Source organism: Amblyomma mixtum, chromosome 10 (genome assembly GCF_055824585.1).
Source record: "Amblyomma mixtum isolate Tamu chromosome 10, ASM5582458v1, whole genome shotgun sequence".
In the NCBI taxonomy this organism is placed as follows: Eukaryota; Metazoa; Arthropoda; class Arachnida; order Ixodida; family Ixodidae; genus Amblyomma; species Amblyomma mixtum.
This window is the reverse complement of record NC_143021.1, coordinates 81,008,966-81,024,823: the sequence shown is the minus strand read 5'-3', so window position 1 is coordinate 81,024,823 and position 15,858 is coordinate 81,008,966.

Below are 15,858 nucleotides of genomic sequence, written 5' to 3'. Positions count from 1 at the left end.
TCTAGAACTTTAACATTCATATCGGCAATAATCCTATTGAAGTGGTTTCAGAAGCAAAGACACTTGGTGTGACATTTCATCAGCACTTCTCATGGAACTCACACGTGCCGCATATATTAACCAATATTACCAAAATATCAGGAGTACTCTGGAGGCTTCGTTATATTTTACCACTGAAATTTAAGCTATTAATATATAACGCGTTGTTCTATGCTCAACTAAATTACTGCGGACTTGTATGGGGCACAACATCAAAATAAAACATAAATAAGATTTTTTCTCTGCAGAAGAAAGCCCTTCGTCACGTGGTCAACATTCCAAGTGAAAGCCCATTACACAATACCTATTATGAATACAAAATTATGCCCTTTCCAACATTATATGACTTTAACCTGTCGATGAGATATTAACATAGCCTAAAAACTAATAACAATGCATTTTTGTGTTTATGTAGTTTAAAAAGCCTTCCTGACAGGGCGTACGTATTTAGGGATAAAGGAACATGGCACGTGCCATTCACCAGGCTAACACACGGACTAGATAGCGTCGAAAATCGCCTTCCGAGATTATTGAACAAATTGTAAATGATGGAAATCGACCTGCAAACAGCCACTACAAGTAATATAAAACTTCATTTCATCAACCAGTTTCATGGCGTTTAACAGTGTCAACCATCTTCATAATCAAAAACAGAGCTTTTGTAACACGTCATTTCATCCCAGAGTACTGTAGTTGTGTCAATTTGTCTTTACTATTTCTTTTCCCTTATATTCAGGCGAGTTTGTTCATTAACATTGTCATTTTTCAGGTCTTCTACCACGCGAGTGTTTGTTACATTTTGTTGTATTTTTTTATATTGTAACAAGACTGCATTTGCAACATTATTCATTTTCTGCGCGAAAATCGCATGTGCTGTGAATAGTTCTCTTTTAAACATTCAACATTTCATGCATAACTGCTGCACAAACTGCCATGTAAAGGGGGTGGGGACCCAGTCAAGCTTGCCTCAGAGCAGCTTTTTGTCCCCACTCCCTGCATTTTTATTTGTACTAAAAATGCAAAATAAAGATTGATTGATTGATTAATTGATTGATTGATTGATTGATTGATTGATTGATTGATTGATTGATTGAAAAGCTGTGTCAAATCCTGAAAGCCATACAGAGTCTAAGAAAAAGTAAAAAAATTCTTCAGAATAGGTCAAAAAGTTCTAAAGAACAAAAATCAAGCAAAACAGATACATAATTATATCGGACCTGCAAAACTCAACTCCTTGTCTGAAAGTAAAATTGAAGGGATGCTGACGCACTTGTCTCCAGCTGTGGCGATCAACCGTGCCTCAATAATGACCCTTTCCATTTCGGTCCTCCCACGTGCTCTGATCACCGTGCTCTTGAAGAATGGTTCGCACCCTTTGCAAATCTTGCAATGGTCGTCCAGGTGCCCGCCGCTTTTGTTGCATACAAACTTGTGATAGTTTGCACGTGACTGAAAAGACAGGATTAACATTGTTTCTTTTTGCGACCTTCTTTAAGGTATGAGACAGCTTGTGTAGATAAGGGATTACGACCAGGGGAGGCCGTTTGGCCTGCTCAGGCTTGCCTGCGTCTTTGCCTTGAACTTTTAACTTCTTGAGAAGGGTCTCAGAAACACTACGCACCAGTACTGGTGAGTAGCCAGCACTGTAAAGACGTTGGAATTGTTTGGCAACGCTGCTCTGCATCGTTGCGTTTTCAACCCCGTGCAAACTATCACAAGTTTGTACCTTGCTGGCGAAGGAGAAGAAAAAGGTTTGCCCTGTAAGACATGTCGATCCATTTGCGCAATGTGCTACATGTGTCATCTTTGAGATGCCTTTGAAGTGTGGAACCGTTTATATCGGGCAAACCGGCAGGTGCCTCAACGAGAGACTGCTTGAGCACCGCCGGGAAGTACGCAACAAAAGGGGCGGGCACCTGGACAACTATTGCAAGAATTTCAAAGGGTTCGAACCATTCTTCAAGCGCATGGTGATCAGAGCACGTGCGAGCACCGAAATGGAAAGGGTCATTATTGAGGCACGGTTGATCGCCAAAGCTGGAGACAAGTGCGTCAGCATCCCTTCAATTTTACTTTCAGAAAAGGAGTTGAGTTTTGCAGGTCCGATATAATTATGTATCTGTTTTGCTTGATTTTTGTTCTTTAGATCTTTTTGACTTATTCTGTAGAACTTTTTAACTTTTTCTTATACCCCTGTCATACTAGCAAATTTAATGTCATTCGAACCTAATGGCACTGGATGCATCGAATGTCATTTGGTCTCTTTCGATGCTACACGGAAAAAAAAATGTCATTAGAAAATGATGGCGTCGACGATAAGTGAAAAAAAATAGTCCAACTGAACGACATCAGCGCGCATAAAAGATGCTTGAAATTGTTGTGCAGTGTTTCAAAAGAGGGTGAGAACGTTTGTGTGCCGTATTATAAGCTTAAAATATTATTTGCGGCCATTCTGCACCACTTTAGCCATCAAAAGCCAAGCCATGTACAAAGTCAACCACAAATTCGATAAATGTAAACAAACAAAATGGCTGACATGGCGGCGCGCGGACACGCGCGGAGCTTGGAAATGACTTCCAAAAGGTGAAGTGGTCAGTTACGTCTTTAAGTACCTTCGAGCTTAACGACATGCCACGCCAACCAGCAAGAATCGCGCATCCCCAAAACGACCGACGGTCGCGGGAAAGACGCTGCTTCACGCTCGGCCGCTGCTGTAGGCTGCTGAGACCGAGAGTAATAGCAATCCACGACAGCCTCTAGTGTGAACAGATTCACACCAACATTAACTTTTTCTCAGAAGAACTAAATAAATGCACTTTCTAGGTTTGACAGTGTGCACATTATTTCGCGTCGCTTGTTCCTACTGCGTATCTAGTCTCCAGATACGCAGTATCTGGGCACCATATACGCATCTATCTGTGTTAGATAGATTTACCACGCCTACTGCTTTATCTGGTCACGTGGGTCTTGGATGGCATTATAAAAGCTGTTCGTTTCTCTGAATAAATGTGTTCGTAGTCAGCGCCAGTCCTGTACACTTCTTTGTTTGTCCTCGTCTTTTCGCGCTGCATTCTTTAACCATGATCCCTGACCAACAAGCCCAAACAGCCACTTCAGTTTGCAATGGCCTTTGTGGATCGGCGAGGGGCGGAAGTCGGTTGCACCGAGGGAACAAGCACGTGAGAGAGGATCCGCTTGGACCGCCGTGCTGCGCTGCTTACGCTTCCGGCTTTGCGTGGTACGCCACGTAGTTGCTGCAAGGGTGCCTCAATCACGCAGGCATCGAGGCTTCCTAATTAGCACTTTTCTACGAAGGCGGCATGCGGCAAAGCGCAAACCATCGCTGCGTCCTTAGCCTGGTTGTATATAATCGGGCGGCAGCCATACCGTATCTTCTACCTTTCCACACCTCTCGGCCTCTAGTGCCAATCAGCTCTCGCTGATTAATGTATCAGACCGCTAAGCTGAGCTCTACCAATTTTTACTACGGAATGAATCACCCATGTTAACGTTGGAGCCTGGCTATTTTAATTCTATGATAATGCCTTCAGCCGCAGAAAAAAAAAAAGTGTACAGGGGCCGCCTCAACCCATGAACCAGGACACCTATCTGTAGGCCTTTTCGAGGTGGTGCTTACATGAGTTTGTGAGGGCGTTACTAAGATATGCCCGGACTATGGTTCGTCTCACTGAATTCCAGTGCGCAGACCCATAGCTCAGGATGTGTTAGTTTCCTGTTGGCTTGAAGGGCCAACAGGCATGGTTTGCAGTAAAGTAGAAGTCTACGCGCATGAATATAACGAAACTGATGAGAGGGACTTCATTTTGGAGAATGTAAAGGTTGAAGACTCAAAATATGCAGGAGACAGTCAGCGTCCAACATAGTAGTGCCTGGCCTATACATTCAGCCATACGCATCCTATATCTTGTCTGTGTTCTCTAAGCAACTGCAGCCTTTTACCTTTTTTTTCATTATTTTTGCTTCGTAGCTACACAGGTAACGCCTTCAAAGCAGGACTAAAAGGGGCCATAGGCTTCTTGGGCAGGTACTTACCCCGTAGGTCGCAGGAGCAGTCATGTACCAACCAATACAATATATAATGCATACATTCAGTAGAATGAAAATTTTTGTTAAGCATCTAAAACAATCGTAATCATTGCATCCGGAGCTCAGTAAGAAAATATGGCACACAAGGAAGACAAGATTGTTGCCACAACCTACGCTACAAAAACAGCAGACCAAGAAGATAAATAAGGGTATGTTATAAAATATGAAGTTAACAAATAGCCTGCAAGACAGAATGCATCAACAAGAACACCAATATGGTTTGGCTCGTTCAAATTCGTGTCTGAAAGTAACATATTTGCACTAACTGCAAGATAGATAAATTATTATATTAAGAAAAGGATATAGATGTCAACCTAATCACGTGCAGTGGTACCGTGCAGTGAGGCAAAGAAAGCCGGCATCTTGTATTTGAATTTCTGAGAAGGTGAAAGAACGTTTTGCTGCTTCAATTATGCGTGAATGTTCGTTTCACAGGAGCATGATGGGATGGTCAATGTTCTGCTTACTCGGCGGAATGATCGTAATAATCGAAGCTCTCCGCTCTCAAAAACTCGTGCGAGCACCACCTTCAAAATGCCTGCTAAAGTCAAGTGTTCAGGCGGGAGGGTTCGTGCTACCCCTGTACGTTGCTAAAGACGTGATCACATGCCTGAAAAAGCGCTTTTTGTGTTCTTTCTTTTTTCCGTCTCATGTTTCGCGCTGTTTTCGACTATAATCATCAACTAACGGGCCCAAAAATCCTCCCCTTCGCCTAAAAAAGCCAGGCCACAACAACTACGTGGGAACAGCGGTTCACAACAAAAATAGTTGCAAGTTCTTTATGTGCAAAACCTTATGCCTTTGTATGCAAAACCTAAGTTCTTTTCAACGTCAGGAAAATGAGAAAACAAGTAGGTATGGAAGTTATCTTTTCGGCGCCGGAAAAGTTCTATGATTTTTGCAAGATCAATTCTACCGTATGCCAGTGAAATCTGTATCATAAAACTCCAATGGCCTTTTGTAACATGCTCAAATAAGATGCTCTGTTAAACTCCATTGCTTTGGGGCCGAGCCTACATCGGCCAAAAAGGCAGATGTTTAAATGAGAGGCTTATGGAATGCAACGAAAATTGGAAGGTCGCAAACGTTAGCCAACCTGTCCAGTGGATAGAGCAAGGCGGCAAGCCGAAACAGAGCAGCGAAGATAGGAGAGACTTTCAGCTAAGCGGGTTTACGTTTCGCCCTGCCAGCAATCCCCAGCGGAGGGTCGCGCCAGAAAAAGTCTTAGCCCGTGGTATGCGTCGCCCGCTCGAACGTAGCGCTCAGTGGCCGGACCTATCGGTCGAAACTGAAATTTGCTTCATCTTCATCTTCAAAACTTTATTTCCAGCGACTCGTTGGGGGTGATGCGGCAAAAAACCTCCCATTGGCAGCTTGAGGGTGCCTGATGTCCGTAGAAGGCAGCAGCATATAACCAACAGAAAATTCTGAACACTTGTGCAGGTACACTTTCACACAAATTGACCGATCGAAACACATTCGAAACGCATTAAAACACAGCAAGAAAGCATACAGTACGAAAAACTGAAAGGCAATGAAAATACAGTGAGTACCATTAGCTGCACAAAAACTGGGATGAGAAAAAATTTCACGCGTCTGCTTTCTATTACATGCGCTTAGGTCAAAATTTTCAGACAGGAATTTGTTAAAGGGCCCGTGACCACCCTCTGGTCGAAAACACTCTCTACCTCTCTCGGAGCGAGCCCCCCTCCTTCCGTTCCCTCCTCGAGATTTTTCTCTCCCGCTCCTCGTCGAGTAGGCTCGGCAAGGCAAAATCACCCCTTCCTTCTCCGATGTTAGCCGGAGGCGTGGTGTCTGTGGAGTGCGTCACATGTCTACATCATGGCCCCGCCTGCAATAGAATTCTTTTCTTGGTTTTTGCTGCTGGGTCTATTTGAGGGCACAGGGGGGGGGGGCGCTGCGGGTTCCTAACACCCTCTCTGTTTTGCTCTTTGGGTCTCCTCGCGATGTTTCGCCGCTAGACTTGTTAGCGAGCGCATCCTTTCATACATCTCTTAGTCATTCCCAGTTAGCGAGCCACCTTTTCATTTTTTTAGGCCTCCCCACCGTTTCACGAGCGGAGGGGCGGAAGTTGGTTGTGTTCGAAACACGGCGAAGCGCGGACCCGGCACCCGCCCGTTTGCTTTTCTCCATGCGTGTTTGTGTTCTGTGTGTTTGTGTCTTTTCTCCCTTCCAAAGCCCATGTCATTCATTGGAGTCGAGGCGTACGCAAGATGCACGAAGGATAAGCGGTGTGTGTGCGGAGCGGTCAAGTGGGCGAGCGAGGGAAAGGCTCTGCTGCACTAGTAACTAAAACCTTGTTTTGGGGGCTTGCATAGAAGAAGAAAAACTGAGAAGGGAGCGCGCACGCAGAGCGTCTCGTGACGTGATCACGGCGGAGGGGCGGACCAACTCACTCAGTTTTACTATTTTTTAGTTTTTATGGCTAGGGTTCAAGACTGTCGCCGTACGCTCCCTCCGCAGTTTTTTTTTTGTTGTTGTTCCTTCATGCGGGTTTGTAGGCATGCGCCAAAACAGAAGGCGCTGCGGAAAGCGTTGTGCAGACGACGCGACGCCAAGGCTACGCCCAATCTTCTCGCGTCAGTCAGAACGATGCACCAATGGGGAGCCTTTAGCGAAAGTAACCCCCATGACGTCAAGGTGTTCAGAGTAGTGGGGCGGAGACGTTTTTGTTGAAGGAAATAACGAGCGGGCTTTGATTTGAATTTTTGCAGCTTTTCGGGGCGCGCATGGCTCTAGTATTTTGCAGAGGTTATCTTCGATGCCTCATCTATGCAGTGGGCTTGTTTTTCAAAAATGTCCGGACCCTGGTCAGTGGCTCTTTAAGCAATCATGGCAGGTTGTGCGTGAGCGACTGTAGCATATAATTTGTACATCTGCGTGGTATCAGCCATGTGTCAGATCCACGGGTGCGACAATCACTTTTCTGTTTCTGCAACCGCTTATTAAGGAATTCTATGAGGCTCTTGAACTTTTCATCGGAAAATAAGTATGAGTACAGTAGACGGAACCCGTAAATTTTTTCGAAAGCTTATTATGTTATATCCTGTGAACAGTGGTGCAGATGAATGTAAATAGGACACATCTGCAATGCAACGAAGGGCTTTCTTTTGAAGAAGGAGCAGTGTTTGAATATTTGTTTGCGTTGTTGTCGCCCAAACCAGTGTGCAGAATTTATGTGAGAGGAAAACAATGCATGATAAATTTGAAGTTTTGCTGTATCTGAAAGAAAATGACGGCACCGTGCTAGTGCGCCGACCGATGTAGAGAGTGTCTTTGATAATGATTGAATGTGATTATTCCATGACATGTCAGCTGCAAAGGTCACGCCAAGAATTTTACGTTTCTTAACAATTTGTAAGGGTGCATCTCCAAGAACCAACCTTTCTTTTATCTGTGCTTGCTTGCCTCTAGCCATGAATAATATGGCCTTAGATTATTTATTTATTGATTTATTTATTTATTTATTTATTTATTTATTTATTTAATTGAAATATTGCGGACCATGCATGGTTCTAGCAGGAGGGGTACATTCAAACATTTTTCAATACAAGAGATGACAAGCATATGCATAGAGAAAAAAAATAATAAGTCAGACAATCAATGAGAATTGAATATATAGACAGGCATCGCAACACAAAACAAACAAAACTAATGAAATAAAGAGATGACATTCCAACTCTGCTGCAAAATCGCTGGACAGAAAAATATGAGAAGGTAATGCATTCAACTCGGATGCAGTTCTAGGGAAGTAACTATTTTTAAATGTGTTTGTGCGGGCGAAAATTGGTGCCAATGAGTGTTCCTGCATATGTCTGGTTCTTCTCGTACAATGAACTTTGACGCAATTAGGCAACTTCATGTTAATTTTTTCTTGCAGGCAGTGATGAAGCAAGGTGAGGCGACTAACCTTCCTTCGGGATTTTAGGGTGTGAATGTTGTGTTGCTTCATAAGCGTAGATGGTAATCGTGTCTTCTATATTTTCCAAATATAAATCGCACAGCTTTTCTTTGCACACGCTCGAGTTGTATGATATTTTTTTTATTATGGGGGTCCCATACAACCACCGCATACTCAAGTTTAGCTCTTAGGCAGTTGTTATAGGCAAGACGCTTAGTACTGGCAGGAGCATTCCTAAGTTTTCGCTTAAGAAACCACAGTTTGCGAAGTGCAGCAGCAGAAGTTTCTGATATGTGTTTGACCAAGTTAATTTATTTGTAAACGTAACCCCTAAGTATATATATGAGCTTACCTCTAAGATGTTACTGTTGTTAAGCTGCTATGTATGGGGAGGCACAAGGTTAGGTCGCGAGATTTGTGAGGCTTATCACATTATGAGGGAAGGTGACAAGTGTGTAAGCACGACGTCACTTGCCCTGACCAGGAAAGAAACCATGTATCTGCGAAACAGTTTGCCACTTCTTGATTAGTTTTTTGTAACGCAGTGTGCGCATGTGCCACTGAAGTGTTTTAAGTACATGTTTGGTGTAGTAAACCTTTAGTTGATGTTTAGCGCTCGTCCGGTCTCCTTCTCTGTCTTTGTCCTAGTTTTATGCTCTAGTCTTTTAATTAACTATGTCAAACCAACTAGCCCAGCTTTCCGCCTTGACCGCCTTGAATGTAAAGGAACACGGACATATTTTCCTTGTTACTCTTAAAGGTACCGTTTTATCAGTGTTTAACTGCATACCCCCATTTGTACACCAGTGGGAAATAGCTTCTAAAGTATCCTGTAAAATTTCTTGACCCTTTGTGCACGTAACACAGTGGTCGGCAAATAATCGGGCAGAAACCTGCGCAGGAGTAACATCTAACAGGTCATTGATAAAAACTAAAAAAAAAAACTAAAAAAAGAAGCGGGCCCAAGACACTTCCCTGAGGCACACCAGAAGTAACATCTAACATCCGAGAAGAACAGTTCCTAATGGTGACGTATTGGTGATTTAATGGTGATTTGATGATTGGTCATTGGTGATTTATTGCTATTTATTTTTCAACAGTTCTCATTTTACCAATCCCAAATTATTGCAAGCTCTTTTTTGGCTTCTATTAATACTTCGTCTACATTTTTACCGGTGAAAAAGATGCTCGTGTCGTCTGCGTAGAGCACGTATATTGCATTCTTTTCCTTTTGCATGAGATGGTTGAAATTGATGTTAAAAAGAAAGGGCCCTAAAATACTTCCTTGTGGCACGCCGGAAGTTAGTTATCTGTGTGATGAGTTACTTTCAGCGACAGAAACGCGCTGGTGACGATTCAAACGAAAAGATTTAAGTAAAGCGAAACCCGATACTCCCACCCCCTTTCTCTGACCCTGTACTTTGCAAAGACGATTTCAGCATTCTTTCTTTCCGATAACCATCAATGACTGGAACAGCTTACCAGCTTCGTGTGTACGGTCTCTTGACCTGATAAGCGACCACTGTTAGATTGTTTTTTAGTTTGTTTTGTTAGTTTCTTTTTTTTCTTTCATGTCATTTCGCGCTGCTCGTGTTCTGTTTGCACTTTGGTATTATTGCTCAAAATGTGATCTGTTTCTGTATCCACTCCTGCTTGGGCCTCACGGCCTGCAGCATGTCATAAATAAATAAATAAACTCCTCGGACACCATAACTGAATAGTTTTTCTAGTAATATTGAAACGAATATGCGTCACGCTTGCTATCATCATGCTAGAACTGTTTAATAAAGGCAGATTTTGTGTTTTCAGTATATTATCTGATAACTGTGGTGTTTTGGATGCAATAGTGAGGGAGTTGTGCTAGAAGAAACGTTGACGACAGCGACAGTCAAGCCGATACCCCAAAGCAAGCTGCTGCTTCACGCGTTTTAACGAATTTCTGTTGTTTTTGGCTATTTGCGTGGTGCGAAGAGCATAATACAGGACCAGATACTTCTGCCGCGACCGAAATCGTCAAAGATAGAAGACATGTTGTGCTGGGAGGTAGTGAGACATAGCGTGCCCCATTTCAGCGCGTGTACGTCTCAACATTGATGCAATGGACAGCGGCGTCTTCAGTACGTATTTTCAATTTCTAAACGAGCATGTACGCAGACTACAGGGGGCCTTGCGCATACCCAAAACAGTTTTATCTCCGCACAGAGTGGCAGTTCCCTGAGATGGCGCCCTCTCTGTAACCATTCGAAGGCTTGCATACCCGAAGCGGCTGTGCGACTTTGAGATCAGCCAGGCGAGAGCAGGACATCGCACCGCCGGCAGTCGGTTGAGCAGCCAGGAAAACAAATCTGCTCGCGCTTGGCTGGCGTGATGGGCCGTGTCGTCGTCTTCTGGGGCGAAACCACTGTGGCACACTACAAGTACGAGTGAGCTCGGCCTGGTCGAGCCTGAGTTTGAGCGAGCCCTTAGGTTGACCAAACTGTGTAAGTGAGCCTGGATGAGAACTTATGATTTTGCTGAGGTGTGATCTTGCAACGAGAAGAAGATGGAGTGGGGCAGCCGGACGCGTGGTGCTATCAACTTCGGGATCGGGTCAGGCGTTTTGTAGCTACGTAGCAGCTGCGAAGCATGGCTCCCCTAACATGGCGTCAGCTTGTTAAAGGACGTCTATAGTAGCGATTAACGTATGAATTCTTATCTGAACTATTCTCGATTGCTAAAATCTGGATGTACTCGACACCTCCAGACGCTTCGAACAAAAACAGAAGAAGGGACGGAAGGCAAAAGAAGATTTGAGAAAAGCCCCCACATTTCAGAGCTTCATAAGTGCAAACATGTGTTGCGCATAGCAAGAACAAATTTCTAGTTTTGCATGCGCTTTAAATTTTAGCAGCGAAAGTCAAAAGCTAGTACATGCAATATTGGACGCACACATAAGACATACCATGCCTCGCGCCTGCAACGCGACTCTTGGAGGTAACCACGCCAGGATTGCTGCAACCTGCCGCTTCCTGCCACAAGTTGGGGCACCTGCCCGTAGATCCGTAACGGACACGGACGTAGTGCACTCAGCTGTTGTTGCACGCCTGTTACGGTTGAATTCCGTGCTTCCGTGCAAATTACTTTTAATAGCCTGATCTACATAACTGAGAAAGATGTTACTTAGTACAGAAGCCACATTATTAAATGTAATTTGGGCGTCAGTATAAAACGCATCTTTAGATATGTGGATGATTATCTTGTTTTTGTCGAACATCATGACTTCAATAGGCAGGTCGATGAGGTGTTAAAGATTTTAGACGCAAGCGGGCACGGACTAACTTTCACCTTTGAAAAACTTGACAAAAACGAGCTGCAGTTTTTAGATCTAAGATTGACAACGAAGCAAGATCACGTGTGCTGGTCCTTCCTTCAGAGATCAGAGAAGCCTATGCTCAGTTTTCGTTCAGCACATTTCAAGGTTGTTAAAGGTGGCATCGCAGTTCATCATTCATCATCATTTATTTATTTGACCCTTAAAGGCCCCTGGGAGGGGGTATTACATAAGGGGGGGGGGGGAGTAGTACATTCATCATGACTCACATTGGTGGGGAAAAAAGAATTAAAAAAAAGAACAAACAAGAAAACACACACAACAAAAGCATAAAGAGAAATAAAGCATCATCATTCATGCATCATTCTTGCATAGGTGCTGCCATAACCAAATCATGCGTGCATGCTATGAGTACAAGTTTTAATCAGCAGGTTCAGAGGCTAAGAAGTGCGGGCTTTCCAGATGATGTTTTATTTCTTGCTTGCAGTAAGATAATTAAAAGGGTCAAAAGGCATGAACCACAGCAACCTTCAAAAAAGGAAAAAAAGAAATTCGTTGTTCTACCGTACATTCACCAAATACCACACCGTTTGAAGCAAGTAGGCAGCAGATATGGCATTGATGTTCTTTTTTCGGCATCAAACAAGCTCGGCAGATTGTGCGCCATTGTAGATAGAAGGGCCAGGGAAGAGGAAAAGAAACGAAGAAAAACAAAAAAAAGGTTGCCAGATTAAGCATGACCGGAGGTTTGTCCCTTGTGCTGAAGGGATTTTGTATCAAGTGCCGTTCACGTACGGGAAGACCTATATAGGTCAAACAGGAAGGTGCTTGAATACCCGCTTAAGAGACCACAACACTTCATTAAAAGGGGCTCCGTCGTCAAACTTGGCCTTGCATTACAGGAACTGTTCCCAGAATAACCAACCTGATTCTTCAGAAAAATCATTTTTAATGAAACTAAGATTCTGTACAAGCACAAAGATAAAATAACACGGGAAATCAGTGAAGCCTTTCATATCCAAAAAAAAAAAAACAGTGACTCGTGCGTGAGCATCCCCTCTGTAACAGTTCATGACTGTGAACTGAAGTATCTTGATCCAGGTGATTGATGTATCATTGTAGCTTTTGGTGTTGCCATGCGTTCTTGGTTGTCGATGGAGTATATTGTTAACCTCCCTTCACAACTGGAAATGATTTGGCTTCGATGCACTACTACACATCCGCCCATCCTCATTGGTATTTGTTACCGCCCTCCTAATGCTGACAGTTCTTTCACCCCCTTATTTCATGATGCCTTAAATGCGTTAACTAAAACATATCCACTTAGTCCTATCCTTCTCTTCGGTGATTTTAATTTTCCCACAATAGATTGGTCTAATCCCGCCGCTACATTATCGAAAAGCAGCCCGGCTAGCGATTTCTTAAACACGTGTATGACTTTTGGCTTAACTCAACTCGTCACTGATCCCACACGCGTTACTGACCACTCGTCCAATGTTCTAGATCTCGTATTAACAACGCATCCTGATAATTTTACTCCTATCACCTTGTTGCGCGGTCTCAGCGATCATTTGACGATACATACTTCTTTTTATTGCAACGTACTAAAGAAACAAAAAAATAAAAAAACACTTACGCTTTATGATAAAGGAGACTATGCCAGCATGAACCGGGAATTATCAGATTACTTCGACACCTTCGCTGCTAACTTTCCACTACATTCTCTCGAGTCGAACTGGTTGCTTTTCAAAACAGAGATGCATCGGCTTATAAGTCTTTACATTCCAACCATTACTATATCAGAAAGAATAACATCACCATGGTTTAATGTATCACTCAAACGACTCAATAATAAGAAAAAACGCCTGTTCCGGTCGGCCAAGCTGTCTAACTCTTCTTCCACATGGCAGAAGTATCATGCTGTCGCAAAAGAATACGACAAGTTAACCGCTCAGACTAAACGGAAGTTTTTTTCTACTACTTTACCATCTATGCTGCAGACTAACCCAAAACGATTTTGGAAAACCATTAGCCCTAATCAATGTAATGAAATTTCACTTAACAGTAGCTCTGGATCTCCTATTCCCGACACTGAGGTTGCAGATGTTCTTAACACAGCATTCAGTTCGGTCTTTACTAATGAACCCCTTGACAATCTTCCAGATCCACCATATTTTACGCACCCGCTCATGCAAAATATCACATTTCATCCCGTCGGCATAGTCAAGGTAATTGAGTCACTGAAGAACTCGTCATCTACTGGAGTGGACGGTATCAACGCCAAAGTGCTGAAAAATATTAAACATACGTGTAGCCTGTTCTTATCGCTCATATTCCAGGAATCCCTGAACACCGGTTCGATTCCACGTGACTGGCAGGTGGGCAAGGTCATCCCAGTCTTCAAGAAAGGAAGCCGATCATCGCCGAGTAACTACCGCCCGATTTCCATAACAAGCGTTTCTTGCAAAATAATGGAGCATGTTTTATACTCGCATATTGCTAATTTCCTATCGTCCGTTCATTTTTTTCACTCAAGCCAGCATGGTTTTCGCAAGAATCATTCCTGTGACACCCAACTGGCACTCTTCCTGCACGACTTACATTTAAACCTTGATCGTAATATCCCGACTGATGCAGTGTTTTTAGACTTCGAAAAAGCGTTCGATAAGGTCCCCCATGGTCGTCTCTTACTAAAGTTATCGCGCCTTAATTTTCATCCATGTGTTCTGAACTGGATTCGAGGGTTTTTATCTAACCGTCAGCAGTTCGTATATGCCAATTCACACTCTTCATCCTTAACACCTGTGCTCTCCGGGGTACCTCAAGGAACGGTACTCGGGCCCCTCCTTTTCTTGATATATATTAATGACCTACCATGTAACATTTCTTCTCATATCCGACTCTTTGCCGATGACTGTGTCGTTTACCGAAGCATTACTAACTCCACCGACCATCTCCCATTACAAACTGACCTTATTCGCATACAGGACTGGTGTAAAACATGGCTCATGTCATTAAACATTTCTAAAACCGTGTTAATGTCCATTCACCGTCGTCGTAATTACGTAGCGCCTAATTATAATATTAATAACCTGCAGATTGGAACACCCGAATCATTCAAATATCTTGGTGTGCATATCTCGCGTGACCTAACTTGGACCTGTCATATTAATCACATAATAAATTCTGCTAATTGTGCTCTAGGTTATTTACGCCGTAACCTTTCACTCGCTCCTCCCCCTATTAAACAGCTTGCTTTTCAAACCTTTGTGCGTCCCAAGCTTGAGTATGCTAACGCTATTTTTGATCCGCACCACAATAACCTTACTAACGCCCTCGAATTGGTTCAGAACCGCGCAACACGATTCATTCTATCTAATTATTCCTACCACTCAAGCATCTCAGCACTAAAAGCTCGAATCAACTTGCCCCCCCTAGCCTCGCGCCGTAAGATAGCACGTCTTAACCTTTTTCATAAATTTTTCCATTCTTTGCCTCTTGATAACCCCTACATAAAAAGAGCCCACCGCATCGCCCGGTTCAGCCATAGTAACGCAGTGTATCCCCTACAAGCCCATACTGTGACATTTCAGCAGTCATTTTTTCAGCGTACTGCACGAGACCGGAATGACCTGCCCACCGAAGTTGCCATTATCATCAACCCACTAGAATTCAAGCGGAGCGTCGCCAGCCTTTCATCTTAACATTTTTTACCATTGTTTGCCAGATACCGTCCACTCCCTCATGTAATGTCTCAACCGAGACCTTTGAGGAAATAAATAAATAAATAAATAAATATATTTCGTGTTGTTTCTAATGAAGCCTTCAGTTGATAGTCAGCGCCGGTCCTGTTGTACTCTTTTTCGTTGTCCTTCGTCTTAGCGCTGTTTTTTCCAAGAAACATGTACCAGCTAGCTCAACTCTCCGTTTTATCGTAGAATCATCCTGGGTTCGTACTTCATCGCTTGTGCATAATGGAATAGATCCTGCACGATTTGCAGTTTTTCCTGATTACTGCTCAGTACCAGACCTGAAGAATGCGAAAGAAGCATGCTCGTCTCCTCAACACGTGCACCAGTGTGCAAGCCGCTTTGGGCGCGTAAGGAAAAAAAAAACACTTTTTAAGGTTCCTGGCGTCGTGTTGTCTCTACTACCATGGAAGATCTACACGGTCTTTTGCACCGCGCTGTCAGCTCCCAGCCACCACTTGCTTCACAATTTTGGTAAATTCAGTTCATTTAAGATATGGTATATTCAATTCCTTTGAGATAGGCGCAAAACGGTCTTTTCGCTGCGACTTGACGCAGCAGACAGAGGTGTTCTATCACCATGAAGACACTCCGGGCCTTTTTTTCTCGCAAACGAGCCTGCGCCGTGGTCGCTTGCGTCGTTGCCGAATTGCCGGCGTTCATGTTGGCGGGTGCCATCTTTCATATCCTATACACGCCTGCGCGTGCTCGGCACGCTCGCCCACTGGCAA